Genomic DNA, 14,993 nt, shown 5'->3' with positions numbered 1-14,993 from the left:
ATCAACATTGTGAAAATGACTCTACTACCCAAAGCAATCTACAGGTTCAGTGCAATCACTGTCAAACTACCACTGGTATTTTTCAAGGAACCAGAACAAAAAATTTCACAATTTGTATGGAAACACAAAGGACCCTGAATAGCCAAAGCAATCTTGAGAACGAAAAACGGAGCTGGAGGAATCAGGCTCCCTGACTTCAGACTATACTGTAAAGCTACAGTAATCAAGACAGTATGGTACTGGCACAAAAACAGAAAGATCAATGGAACAGGACAGAAAGCCCAGAGATAAGCCCACACACATATGGTCACCTTATCTGTGATAAAGGAGGCAGGAAGGTACAGTGGAGAAAGGACAGCCTCTTCAATAAGTGGTGCTGGGAAAACTGGACAGCTACATGTAAAAGTATGAGATTAGATCACTCCCTAACACCATACACAAAAATAAGCTCAAAATGGATTAAAGACCTAAATGTAAGGCCAGAAACTATCAAACTCTTAGAGGAAAACATAGGCAGAACACTCTATGACATACATCACAGCAAGATCCTTTTTGACCCACCTCCTAGAGAAATGGAAATAAAAACAAAAATAAACAAATGGGACCTAATGAAACTTCAAAGCTTTTGCACAGCAAAGGAAACCATAAACAAGACCAAAAGACAACCCTCAGAATGGGAGAAAATATTTGCAAATGAAGCAACTGACAAAGGATTAATTTCCAAAATTTACAAGCAGCTCATGCAGCTCAATAACAAAAAAACAAACAACCCAATCCAAAAATGGGCAGAAGACCTAAATAGACACTTCTCCAAAGAAGATATACAGACTGCCAACAAGCACATGAAAGAATGCTCAACATCATTAATCATTAGAGAAATGCAAATCAAAACTACAATGAGATATCATCTCACACCAGTCAGAATGGCCATCATCAAAAAATCTAGAAACAATAAATGCTGGAGAGGGTGTGGAGAAAAGGGAACACTCTTGCACTGCTGGTGAGAATGTGAATTGATACAGCCACTGTGGAGAACAGTATGGAGGTTCCTTAAAAAACTACAAATAGAACTACCATATGACCCAGCAATCCCACTACTGGGCATATACCCTGAGAAAACCATAATTCAAACAGAGTCATGTACCAAAATGTTCATTGCAGCTCTATTTACAATAGCCAGGACATGGAAGCAACCTAAGTGTCCATCAACGGATGAATGGATAAAGAAGATGTGGCACATATATACAATGGAATATTACTCAGCCATAAAAAGAAACGAAATTGAGCTATTTGTAATGAGGTGGATAGACCTAGAGTCTGTCATACAGAGTGAAGTAAGTCAGAAAGAGAAAGACAAATACTGTATGCTAACACATATATATGGAATTTAAGAAAAAAAATGTCATGAAGAACCTAGGGGTAAGACAGGAATAAAGACACAGACCTACTGGAGAACGGACTTGAGGATATGGGGAGGGGGAAGGGTGAGATGTGACAAAGCGAGAGAGAGGCATGGACATATATACACTAACAAAGGTAAGGTAGATAGCTAGTGGGAAGCAGCCGCATAGCACAGGGAGAGCACCTCGATGCTTTGTGACCGCCTGGAGGGGTGGGATAGGGAGGGTGGGAGGGAGGGAGACGCAAGCGGGAAGAGATATGGGAACATATGTATATATATAACTGATTCATTTTGTTGTGAAGCAGAAACTAACACACCATTGTAAAGCAATTATACTCCAATAAAGATGTTAAAAAAAATGTAAAAGAATACTAAGGGGGAAGATGTTTCCTATGGATTTTTTAATGACATGAATTTCTTTAACAATATACACATATATGAAGAAAATATATAAAAATAACAATGCTTAATTTTAAGTAGCATATAAATGAATTTTTAAATGCTTTTTGATTTCGTATATATTTTAAGGTTTCAAATGATTGACTTTATCTAGATTCTCCATTTCTCCTTCCCTTCTCACTTAAGTGCACTCCAACCATGCTTTTGCCCATTTAAAACTTCATGAAACCACTTTTTCAAAGAAAATTATGGTGAAATACAAATAACAATATTTACCATCTTAACCATTTTTAAGTGCACAGTTCAGCAGCATTAAGTATATTCACATTGTTGGGACTTCCCTGTTGGTGCAGAGGTTAAGAATCCGCCTGCCAATGCAGGGGACACGGGTTTGATCCCTGGTCTGGGAAGCTCCCATGTGCTGTGGAGCAAAAAAAAAAAAAAAAAAAAAAAGAAGATAAAGTAAAATAAATAAAATAAAGTAAGATAAAATATAATAAAGTTATTCAAATAAAAAATAATTATTAAGAAAAAAAGTTAAAAAAACAAACAAAAAAAACGGACGGATAGAACCCTAGGACAAATGGTGGAAGCAAAGCTATACAGACAAAATCTGACACAGAAGCACATACATACACACTCACAAAAAGGAAAAGGGGAAAAAAATCATAAATCTTGCTCTCAAAGTCCACCTCCTCAATTTGGGATGATTCGTTGTCTAGTCATGTATTCCACAGATGCAGGGTACATCAAGTTGATTGTGGAGCTTTAATCCGCTGTTTCTGAGGCTGCTGGGAGAGATTTCCCTTTCTCTTTGTTCTCACATCTCCCAGGGGCTCAGCTTTGGATTTGGCCCCTCCTCTGCGTGTAGGTCGCCGGAAGGCGTCTGTTCTTCGCTCAGACAGGACGGGGTTAAGGGAGCCACTGATTTGGGGGCTCTGGCTCACTCAGGTCGGGGGGAGGGAGGGGCACGGAGTGCGCGGCAAGCCTGCGGCAGAGGCTGGCGTGACGTTGCACGAGGCTGAGGCGCGCCGTGCGTTCTCCTGGGGGAGTTTTCTCTGGATTCCGGGACCCTGGCAGTGGCGGGCTGCACAGGCTCCCCGGAAGGGGGGTGTGGATAGTGAACTGTGCGCGCACACAGGCTTCTTGGTGGCGGCAGCAGCAGCCTTAGCGTCTCATGCCCGTCTCTGGGGTCTGTGCTTTTAGTCGCGGCTCCCGCCCGCCTCTGGAGCTCCTTTAAGTAGCGCTCTTAATCCCCTCTCCTTGCGCACCAGGAAACAAAGAGGGAAGAAAAAGTCTCCTGCCTCTTCTGCAGGTCCAGACTTTTCCCCGGACTCCCTCCCGGCTAGCCGAGGCGCACTAACCCCCTGCAGGCTGTGTTCACGCCGCCAACCCCGGGCCTCTTCCTGTGCTCTGACCGAGCCCGAGCCTCAGCTCCCACCCCCGCCCGCCCCGGCGGTTGAGCAGACAAGCCTCTCGAGCTGGTGAGTGCTGGTCGGCACCGATCCTCTGTGCGCGAATCTCTCTGCTTTGCCCTCCGCACCCCTGTTGCTGTGCTCTCCTTCGTGGCTCCGAAGCTTTCCCCCTCCGCCACCCGCAGTCTCCGCCCGCGAAGTGGCTTCCTAGTGTGTGGAAACTTTTCCTCCTTCACAGCTCCCTCCCAGTGGTGCAGGTCCTGTCCCTATCCTTTTGTCTCTGTTTGTTCTTTTTTCTTTTGCCCTACCCAGGTACGTGGGGGTTTCTTGCCTTTTGGGAGGTCTGAGGTCTTCTGCCAGCCTTCAGTAGGTGTTCTGTAGGAGTTGTTCCACGTGTAGATGTATTTCTGGTGTATCTGTGGGGAGGAAGGTGATCTCCGCGTCTTACTCTTCTGCCATCTTCCCGGAAGCTCTCAGCATAATGTTTTTGAGGTTCATCCATGTTGTAGTGTGTGTCAGTAGTTCTTTACTTTTTACTGGTGGATAAAATTCCATTATATGGATATTTTACATTTTGCTTATACATTCGTGACTCCAGTATTTTCAACAAAATCTCACCAATATTTGTTATTGTCTTTTTTTTGGATTATAGCTATTCCAGTGGGTTTGTACAGGTATATTCTGGTTTTAATTTTCATTTCTCTAATGACTAACAATATTGATTATCTTTTTATCTGCTTTTTAGAAATTTGTATATTTTCTTTAACAAAATGTCCACTGAAATCTTTTCCCCATTTAAAAATTGGGGAAATTGAGCAGTTTGTCTTATTATTGAGTTCTACGAATTCTCTACATATCCTAGACCCAAATCCTTTACCAGATATACAATTTGCAAATATTTCGCCTCCTAATTTGTGGCTTTATTAATAAAGTTTTTTTAATGAGCAAATGTTTATAACTTTTAAATGCTGAGAAACTTTATTCATATAAATAAATAGAAGAGTGGATCAAGTATTGTTATATGCAAGTCACTCAATTTCTTGAACTCTTCCCAATATATAGGCTATTATTTTTCCTCCTCTTTCACTGATGGTTTGGCTATGGAATCTCAGAAAACTTGGGCTCTTGCCTATAACTAAGAATGTAAAGGCCTTACACAGAAAATGTTGAAGTGTATAAAAATCTTCAATATATACTATTTTCAGATTGCATATCAACATAAGACTTAGGATTCAAGTCCCCTGTCTTTATCTAGATGCTATGCAAAAGCTACCCCTTTCTTATGCATAAATGTGTGGAAATTGTCCACTTTCATTTCCAGGACTTTGGTCCTTTTATCTACTTCAACCAATAATATTAAAATATTTTAGATATTATTTAAAATATTTTGAATTTTTTAGCAACTGACAGCTTGATTAGTTCTCTTTTATCTTCTTAAATAACAGTTTTATTGAGATATGGTGCACATACTACAAATTCATCCTTTTAAAGTGTACAGTTCAGTGGTATTTACAGAGTTGTGTAACCATCACCACTATACAAATTAAGAACGTTTTCATCAGCACAAAAGGAAATCCCATACCCATCAGGATCATTTCCCATTCCCTCCTTCTCTAGTCCTTGACAAACACAAATCTATTTTTTGACTTTACGGACTTGCCTATTCTGGACATTTCCTATAAATGGAATCATACAATATGTGGCTTTTCATGACTAGCTCCTTACTATAATGTTTTCAATGTTCATTCATGTTGTAGCACGTATCAGTACTTTATTCCTTTTTATGACTAAATAATATTCCATTGTATGAATATTCAATTTTTTGTTTATCCATTCATCAACTGATGGACATTTCAGTTTCTACTTTTTGTCTATTATTAATAATGCTGTTATGAAAATTTGGGAATAAGACTTTGTGTGGACGTAAGTTTTGAGTTCTGCTGGGTACCTATTTTTAATTTTTTGAGGAACTGCCATACTGTTTTCCATAGTGGCTGCACCAATTTATATTCCTACCAACAAGAAAAGGGTTCCCTTTTCTCTGCATACTTGCCAGCATTAATTTTCTCTTGCCTTTTAGATAATAGCCATTTTATCTTCAAGGCTGCCTAATCTTTTTTTTTGACTTTATCATAATTTCAGAATTGTTTATTTCATTAACCATATTTAACATAATTTATATTTGATAATTATAATATGTTAATTGTAGGTATGAATCAGTGGTTTGTTTTTCTATCAACTCTCATTTTCATTGGCTTGTTTTCTTGGTTTTATTTTTATTTTTTGGTGATTTGTATGTATGAACTTGTATTCCTGAGAACTTTTATCTGTGAAAATTCTTTGAGGACTGGATTATGTTGCATTCCTTCAGAGAGGATTGGTACTTGGTTCTTTTATGTCACTTGTGGCACTACTAATATGGGACAACTTTAAACTAAATTTTTAACTTGGGAGTTTTTTGGTCACATGCATATTATAAATTCAAGTCCTAGACCTAACTTGGAATCAGTTTATGGACATGAATTCTCAGAGAATATGCCTTTTCCCTCTAGATCCATTACTAAGAGTCAAGGTTCTTTATGGTCTATCTCTGTGAGTTATTGCTGTTTTTCTCTGAGGGTATCATCCTATGGGTGTCCAGCCTTTATCAGGAGTCCTTCATCTGGCATCTTATCTTCCTCAGGACATAAGCCTTGTTGCTTATAGCTCATTGAAACTTACGTTCTAGATTACCAGAAATCAGTAGATCCTTGGGGGCAGCTGTTTGCTTCAATGTTTAGTTATCTTGCTGAATTTGTGCATTTTTTTTTAAACAGCTTTGACCATAAAGGATTTCCATTACTTTCTTGCCAACTCAGCTGCTAGGCATTTAAAGAAGTGCTTTGTGAAGATATACAGATTGCTAACAAACACATGAGAGGATGCTCAACATCACTAATCATTAGAGAAATGCAAATCAAAACTACAATGAGGTATCACCTCACACTGGTCAGAATGGCCATCATCAAAAAAACTACAAACAATAAATGCTGGAGAGGGTGTGGAGAAAAGGGAACACTCTTGCACTGTTGGCAGGAATGTAAATTGATACCGCTACTATGGAGAACAGTATGGAGGTTCCTTTAAAAGTTAAAAAAAAAAAAAGCTAAAAATAGAACTACCATATGACCCAGCAATCCCACTACTGGGCATATACCCTGAGAAAACCATAATTCAAAAAGAGTCATGTACCACAATGTTCATTGCAGCACTATTTACGATAGCAAGGACATGGAAGCAACCTAAGTGTTCATCGACAGATGAATGGATAAAGAAGATTTGGCACATATATACAATGGAATATTACTCAGCCATAAAAAGAAATGAAATTGAGTTATTTGTAGTGAGGTGGATGGACCTAGAGTCTGTCATACAGAGTGAAGTAAGTCAGAAAGAGAAAAACAAATACTGTATGCTAACATATATATGCAATCTAAAAAAAAAATGGTTCTGATGAACTTAGGAGCAGGGCAGGAATAAAGACACAGATGTAGAGAATGGACTTAAGGACACGGGGAAGGGGAAGGGGAAGCTGGGATGAAGTGAGAGAGTGGCATGGACATATATACACTACCAAATGTAAAATAGATAGCTAGTGGGAAGCAGCTGAATAGCACAGGGAGATCAGCTCGGTACTTTGTGACCACCCAGAGGAATGGGATAGGGAGGGTGGGAGGGAGATGCAAGAAGGAGGGGTTATGGGGATATAAGTATACGTATAGCTGATTCACTTTGTTATACAGTAGAAACTAACACAACATTGTAAAGCAACTATACTCCAGTAAAGGTGTTAAAAAAAAAAAGTGCTTTGTATATTTTTTTCAGCATTAGAAAATGTCTTTTATTAGGAGAAATTTTCATTATACTTAGTCAGCTATATTGCCAGAACGAAAAGTTTTGAAGGGTTTCTTTGAATATTTTTTAAATTAATTTTTATTGGAGTATAGTTGATTTAAAATGTTGTGCTAGTTTCTGCTGTACAGCAAAGTGAATCAGTTATACATATATATATATATCCACTCTTTTTTAGATTGTATTCCTATATAGGTCATTACAGAGTATTGAGTAGAGTTCCCTGTGCTATACAGAAGGTACTTTTGATTAATTAATTATTTTTTATACAGCAGGTTCTTATTAGTTATCTATTTTATACATATAAGTGTATATATGTCAATCCCAATCTCCCAATGGACCCACCACCATCACCTTCCCCCCTTCCCCTGCCACTTTCCTCCTTGGTGTCCATACGTTTGCTCTCTACATCTGTGTCTCTATTTCTGCTTTGCAAACCAGTTCATCTGTGCCATTTTTCTAGATTCCACACATATGCGTTAATATATGATATTCGTTTTTCCCTTTCTGACTTACTTCACTCTGTATGACAGTCTCTAGGTCCATCCATGTCTCTACAAATGACCCAATTTTATTCCTTTTTATGGCTGATTAATATTCCATTGTATATATGTGCCACATCTTTATCCATTCATCTGTCGATGGACACTTAGGTTGCTTCCATGTCCTGGCTGTTGTAAATAGAGCTGCAGTGAACATTGTGGTATATGACTCTTTTTGAATTATGGTTTTCTCAGGGTATATGCCCAGTAGTGGGATTGCTGGGTCATATGGTAATTCTATTTTGCGTTTTTTAAGGAACCTCCATACTGTTCTCCATAGTGGTTGTATCAATTTACATTCCACCAACAGTGCAAGAGTGTTCCCTTTTCTCCATACCCTCTCTAGCATTTATTGTTTGTAGATTTTCTGATGATGCCCATTCTAACTGGTGTGAGGTGATACCTCATTGTAATTTTGATTTGCATTTCTCTAATAATTAGTGATGTTGAACAGCTTTTGATGTGCCTCTTGCCCATCTGTATGTCTTCTTTGGAGAAATGTCTATTTAGGTCTTCTGCCCATTTTTGGATTGGGTGGTTTGATTTTTTAATATTGAGCTGCATGAGCTGTTTATATATGTTGGAGATTAATCCTTGTCCATTGATTCATTTGCAAATATTTTCTCCCATTCTGAGGGTTGTTTTTTCATCTTGTTTATAGTTTCCTTTGCTGTGCAAAAGCTTTTAAGTTTCATTAGGTCCCATTTGTTTATTTTTGCTTTTATTTCCATTACTCTAGGAGGTGGGTCAAAAGAGATCTTGCTGTGATTTATGTCAAAGAATGTTTTTCCTACGTTTTCCTTGAACAGTTTTAGAGTGTCTGGTCTTACATTTAGGTCTTTAATCCATTTTGAGTTTATTTTTATGTATGGTGTTAGGGAGTGTTCTAATTTCATTCTTTTACATGTAGCTGTCCAGTTTTCCCAGCACCACTTACTGAAGAGACTGTCTTTTCTCCATTGTATATCCTTGCCTCCTGTGTCATAGATTAGTTGACTGTAGGTGTGTGGGTTTATGTCTGAGCTTTCTATCCTGTTCCATTGATCTGTATTTATGTTTTTGTGCCAGTACCATATTGTCTTGATTACTGTAGCTTTGTGGTATAGTCTGAAGTCAGGGAGTCTGATTCCTCCAGCTCCGTTTTTTTCCCTCAAGACTGTTTTTGGCTATTCAGGGTCTTTTGTGTCTCCATGCAAATTTTAAGATTTTTTGTTCTAGTTTTGTAAAAAATGCCATTGGTAATTTGATAGGGATTGCATTGACTCTGTAGATTGCTTAGGGTAGTATAGTAATTTTCACAATGTTGATTCTTCCAATCCAAGAACATGGTGTATCTCTCCAACTGTTTGTGTCATCTTTGATTTCTTTCATCAGTGTCTTACAGTTTTCTGAGTACAGGTCTTTCACCTCCTTAGGTAGGTTTATTCCTAGGTATTTTATTCTTTTTGTTGCAGTGGTGAATGGGATTGTTTCCTTAATTTCTCCTTCTGATCTTTCATTGTTAGTGTATAGGAATGCAAGAGATTTCTGTGCATTAATTTTGTATCCTGCAGCTTTATCAAATTCATTGATTAGCTCCAGTAGTTTTCTGGTGGCATCATAAGGATTATGTATGTATAGTATCATGTCATCCGCAAACAGTGACCGTTTTACTTTTTCTTTTCTGATTTGGGTTCTTTTTATCTCTTTTTCTTCTCTGATTGCTGTGGCTAGGACTTCGAAAACAGTGTTGAATAATAGTGGCAAGAGTGGTCATCCTTGTCTTGTTCCTGATCTTAGAGGAAATGCTTTCAATTTTTCACCATTGAGAATGATGTTTGCTGTGGGTTTGTTGTATATGGCCTTTATTATGTTGGGGTAGGTTCCCTCTATGCCCACTTTCTGGAGAGTTTTTAATCATAAATGGGTGTTGAATTTTGTCAAAACTTTTTCTGCATCTATTGAGATGATCATATGGTTTTTATTCTTCAGTTTGTTAATATGGTGTATCACATTGATTGATTTGCATATATTGAAGACTCCTTGCATCCCTGGGGTAAATCCCACTTGATCATGGTGTATGATCCTTTTAATGTGTTGTTGGATTCTGTTTGTTAGTATTTTGTTGAGGATTTTTACGTCTATATTCATCAGTGATATTGTTCTGTAATTTTCTTTTTTTGTGGTATCTTTGTCTGGTTTTGGTATCAGGGTGATCGTGGCCTCATAGAGTGAGTTTGGGTGAGTTACTTGTGCTGCAACTTTTGGAAGAGTTTGAGAAGGATGGGCATTAGCTCTTGTCTAAATGTTTGATAGAATTCACCTGTGAAGCCATCTGGTCCTGGACTTTTGTTTCTTGGAAGATTTTAAATTACAGTTTCAATTTCATTACTTGTGATTGGTCTGTTTATGTTTTTTATTTCTTCCTGGTTCAGTCTAGGTAGGTTGTGCTTTTCTAAGAATTTTTCCATTTCTTCCAGGTTGTCCATTTTATTGGCATAGAGTTGCTTGTAGTAGTCTCTTTTGATGCTAGGTATTTCTGCAGTGTCTGTTGTAACTTCTCTTTTTTCATTTCTAATTTTATTGATTTGAGTCCTCTCCCTCTTTTTCTTGGTGAGTTTGGCTAAAGGTTTATCAATTTTGTTTATGTTCTCAAAGAACCAGCTTTTAGTTTTACTGATCTCTGCTATTGTTTTCTTTGTTTCTGTTTCATTTATTTCTGCTCTGATCTTTATGGCCTCTTTCCTTATATTAACTTTGGGTTTTGTTTGTTCTTCTTTCTCTAGTTCCTTTAGGTGTAAGGTTAGATTGTTTATTTGAGGTTTTTCTTGTTTCTTGAGGTAGGATTGTATTGCTATACACTTTCCTCTTAGAACTGCTTTTGCTGCATCCCATAAGTTTTGGATTGTCGTGTTTTCATTGTCACTTGTCTCTAGGTATTTTTTGATGTCCTCTTTGATTTTTCAGTGATTTCTTGGTTATTTAGTAACGTATTGTTTAGCCTCCTTGTGTTTGTGTTTTTTATGGTTTTTTCTCTGTAATTTATTTCTAATATCATAGCGTTGTGGTCAGAAAAGGTGCTTGATATAATTTCAATTGTCTTAAATTTACCAAGGCTTGATTTGTGACCCAAGATGTGATCTATCCTGGAGAATGTTCCGTGTGCACTTGAGAAGTGTAATCTGCTGTTTTTGGATGGAATGTCCTATAAATATCAATTAAATCTATCTGTTCTGTTGTGTCATTTAAAGCTTGTGTTTCCTTATTAATTTTCTGTTGGATGATCTGTCCATTGGTGAAAGTGAGGTGTTAAAGTCCCCCACTATTATTGTATTATTGTCAATTTCCTCTTTTACAGCTCTTATCATTTGCCTATGTATTGAGGTGCTCCTATGTTGGGTACATAAATATTTACAATTGTTAATCTTTTTCTTGGATTGATCCCTTGATCATTATGTAGTGTCCTTCCTCCTCTCTTGTAATATTCTTTATTTTAAAGTTTATTTTTCCGATATGAGTATTGCTACTCCAGCTTTCTTTTGATTTCCATTTGCACGGAATATCTTTATCCATTGCCTCACTTTCAGTCTGTATGTGTCCCTAGGTCTGAAGTGGGTCTCTTGTAGACAGCATATATATGGGTCTTGTTTTTGTATCCATTCAGCAAGCCTGTGTGTTTTGGTTGGAGCATTTAATCCATTCACATTTAAGGTGATTTTTGATATGTATGTTCCTGTTACCATTTTCTTAATTGTTTTGGGTTAGTTTTTGTAGGTCCTTTTCTTCTCTTGTGTTTCCTACTTAGAGAAGTTCCTTTAGCATTTGTTGTAAAGCTGGTTTAGTGGTGCTGAATTCTCTTAGCTTTTGCTTGTCTGGAAAGCTTTCGATTTCTCCGTCGAATCTGAATGTGATCCTTGTCAGGTAGAGTAATCTTGGTTGTAGCTTCTTCCCTTTCATCACTTTAAATATACCATGCCACTCCCTTCTGGCTTGTAGAGGCTTCTGCTGAGAAATCAGCTTTTAACCTTATGGGAGTTCCCTTGTATGTTATTTGTCGTTTTTCCCCTTGTTACTTTTAATAATTTTTCTTTGTCTTTAATTTTTGTCAGTTTGATTACTATGTGTCTTAGTGTGTTTCTCCTTTGATTTATCCTGCCTGGGTCTCTCTGCTCTTCCTAGACTTGGGTGGCTACTTCCTTTCCCATGTTAGGGAAGTTTTTTACTATAATCTCTTCAGATATTTTCTTGGTCCTTTCTCTCTCTCTTATCCTTCTGGGAACTCTATAATGTGAATGTTGGTGTGTTTAATGTTGTCCCAGAGGTCTCTTTGGCAGTCTTCATTTCTTTTCATTCTTTTTTCTTTATTCTGTTCTGCAGCAGTGAATTCTACCATTCTCTCTTCCAGGTCACTTATCCGTTCTTCTGCCTCAGTTATTCTGCTATTGATTCCTTCTAGTGTAGTTTCATTTCAGTTATTGTATTGTTCATCTCTGTTTGTTTGTTCTTTAATTCTTCTAGGTCTTTGTTAAACATTTCTTGCATCTTCTCCATCTTTGCTTCCATTCTTTTTCTGAGGTCCTGGATCATCTTCACTATCATTATTCTGAATTCTTTTTCTGGAAGGTTGCATATCTCCGCTTCATTCAGTTGTTTTTCCAGGGTTTTATCTTGTTCCTTCATCTGGTACATAGCCCTCTGCCTTTTCATTTTGTCTGTCTTTCTGTGAATGTGGTTTTCATTCCACAGGCTGCAGGATTGTACTTCTCCTTGCTTCTGCTGTGTGCCCTCTGGTTGATGAGGCTATCTAAGAGGCTTATGCAAGCTTCCTGATGGGAGGGAAGAGCTAGTGGTGGGTAGAGCTGGGTGTTGCTCTGGCAGGCAGTGCTCAGTAAAAGTTTAATCTGCTTGTCTGCTGATGGGTGGGGCAAAGTTCCCACTCTGTTGGTTGTTTGGCCTGAGGCGACCCACCACAGAGCCCACAGGCTCCTTGGTGGGGCTAATGGTGGACTCGGGGAGGGCTCATGCCAAGGAGTACTTCCCAGAAGTTCTGCTGCCAGTGTCCTTGCCCCCGTGGTGAGCGACAGCCACCCCAGCCTCTGCAGGAGACCCTCCAACACTAGCAGGTAGGTCTGGTTCAGTCTCCTGTGGAGTCACTGTTCCTTCCCCCTGGGTCCTGATGTGCCCACTACTTTGTGTGTGCCCTCTAAGAGTGGAGTCAAAGGAGAAACTCCTGCAGTCAAATCCTGTTAGTCTTCAAAGTCTGATTCTCTGGGAATTCCTCCTCCTGTTGCCGGAACCCCAGGGTGGGAAGCCTGACGTGGGGCTCAGAACGTTCACTCCAGTGGGTGGACTTCTGTGGTATAATTGTTCTGCAGTTTGAGTCACCCACCCAGCAGTTATGGGTTTTAATTTTATTGTGATTTCACCCCTCCTACTGTCTCATTGTGGCTTCTCCTTTGTCTTTGGATGTGGAGTATCATCTTTTTTGGTGAGTTCCAGTGTCTTCCTGTCGATGAGTGTTCAGCAGTTAGTTGTGATTCCGGTGCTCTTGGAAGAGGGAGTGAGCACACATCCTTCTACTCTGCCATCTTGAACCAATCTCCCTCGGTTTCTTTGAATTTTTAACATACAGAGGAATGTGAATTTGATATTAAACGTGAATTTCTTTGGAATTTTCCTTTTTTAAGCCTTAAATTTGTAAAGAGATTTCATTTGAGTATTTAAATTTCTTTCCAGGAACATGATGGTAAGCAGGCTTAAATTTGTACATAGGGTGTTTATTTATTTATTTATTTATTTATTTGCAAAACAGCTGATAAGATATTTTGGACACTGTGGATGGACTAGCTTAAAGTGGAAAATAGAATAAGGTATGAATGTTCTCCCTTGGATGAAAAGTGGCATGGGAAGAGGGGGAAGTGGGGTGGTGGTGGTGGGATGAATTGGGAGATTGGGATTGACCTATATACACTAATATGTATGAAATAAATAACTAACAAGAACTTGCTGTATAAAAAAAATAAATAAATTAAATTAAATTAGAAAAAAAAAAGGAAAGAAAAGTGCATTGGGATCAGTTTACTTGGTGAACTCCTAGGGCCTATTTTAGAGCCTTCTGGGGGCAAAACTGTCATTGTTCAACAGAGCCTTTATTAATAATAGAGGTGTTAATATGCTCTCCATGTGCTTTACTCCTTTGTCTCTCTCTATAAATTTAGAACTCTGGCAGAGGAGAGAGTGTGATTTATTGGGTCCTCTCAAACTCCAATAATTTTTTTCATAAGTATATTACCCAACAGTATAATAACATTGGATAAGAATAAATCCTTTTTTATTATTCGGTTAGTCTCAGGACATTTAAAATGACTTCCTTCCCACCCCACCCCCCATTTCCCAGCCCAAGGTTTAAATCATGAAACTGAGAGAAAATCTTTAGCACTCCAAGCTCATTCCTCATTCAATAGCTCACTCCTTCCAGAAACTGTCTAGTAGCATCTTTACAATAAAATAAAATAAGATCAAAAATATAACAGTTTGGAGGGTGTTATCAGCAACAATGAGGTCAGTCTTGAACTCAAGCAGAGGAGTCCAAGGATGTCTCTTTTGATAGCAGAGGAGATTCTGGATGCTTCTCAGATGCTCTGTCTATCATGTGTTCCCCTATCTAAGGCTGATAAGGAAAAAAGCAAGAATGGGGTAACCAATTGCTTAATGATTTTTTTGCTCTATCTGGTTTGCTGAGTAGGAAAGATTTAATGGAGTAACTAGCATTGTTGAAAAGGCAATTTGATGTCTTTTCTATGACAAGTAGAATGAGGAGGTCTTTCTTCCTGATAGGTAGTATAGGAGTGTTGAAGCCCACTGGCATTGGTCGGCCCTAGCCTAAAATCCTGTCTCTGGGACCTAATGGCTGTACAATCCTGGAGTTACTTATTGGAGATAGTTATTCCTGTTTGTAGATGAGGACACCGACCTTGAGAAGCTGGGTGGGATAATGTCTGTAAGGTACTTATCAAGCACTCAATAAATCGGAGCTGTAATGAAGACTTATGACTCTAGAATGTAACCTCTCATCAAGTAAGTGCATTACCAGTGGGCTCACTGGTATCTAGAAAAGACTGAAGAGATATTTACATGGGATTTTGTATGGCATATTACAAATCATATACACTCACTGTTTTAAGAAATTAAAATTAAGAGATGACTTTCAACATTCTTGACTCACCCCCTTCCTCTCAATTTTGTCGCTAACACCAGAACCTTAACAATTATATTATATTTCCTCCCAGTGTATGGCTATAGTACTATAATTTCTATTGTGCAGATCCATATCATTCTGAAATTTAAGTTTGCTCTTCTTCAATA

Source organism: Delphinus delphis, chromosome 12 (genome assembly GCF_949987515.2).
Source record: "Delphinus delphis chromosome 12, mDelDel1.2, whole genome shotgun sequence".
NCBI lineage: Eukaryota > Metazoa > Chordata > Mammalia > Artiodactyla > Delphinidae > Delphinus > Delphinus delphis.
The sequence above is the reverse complement of the archived record's forward strand: the minus strand, read 5'-3'. Positions refer to the sequence as shown.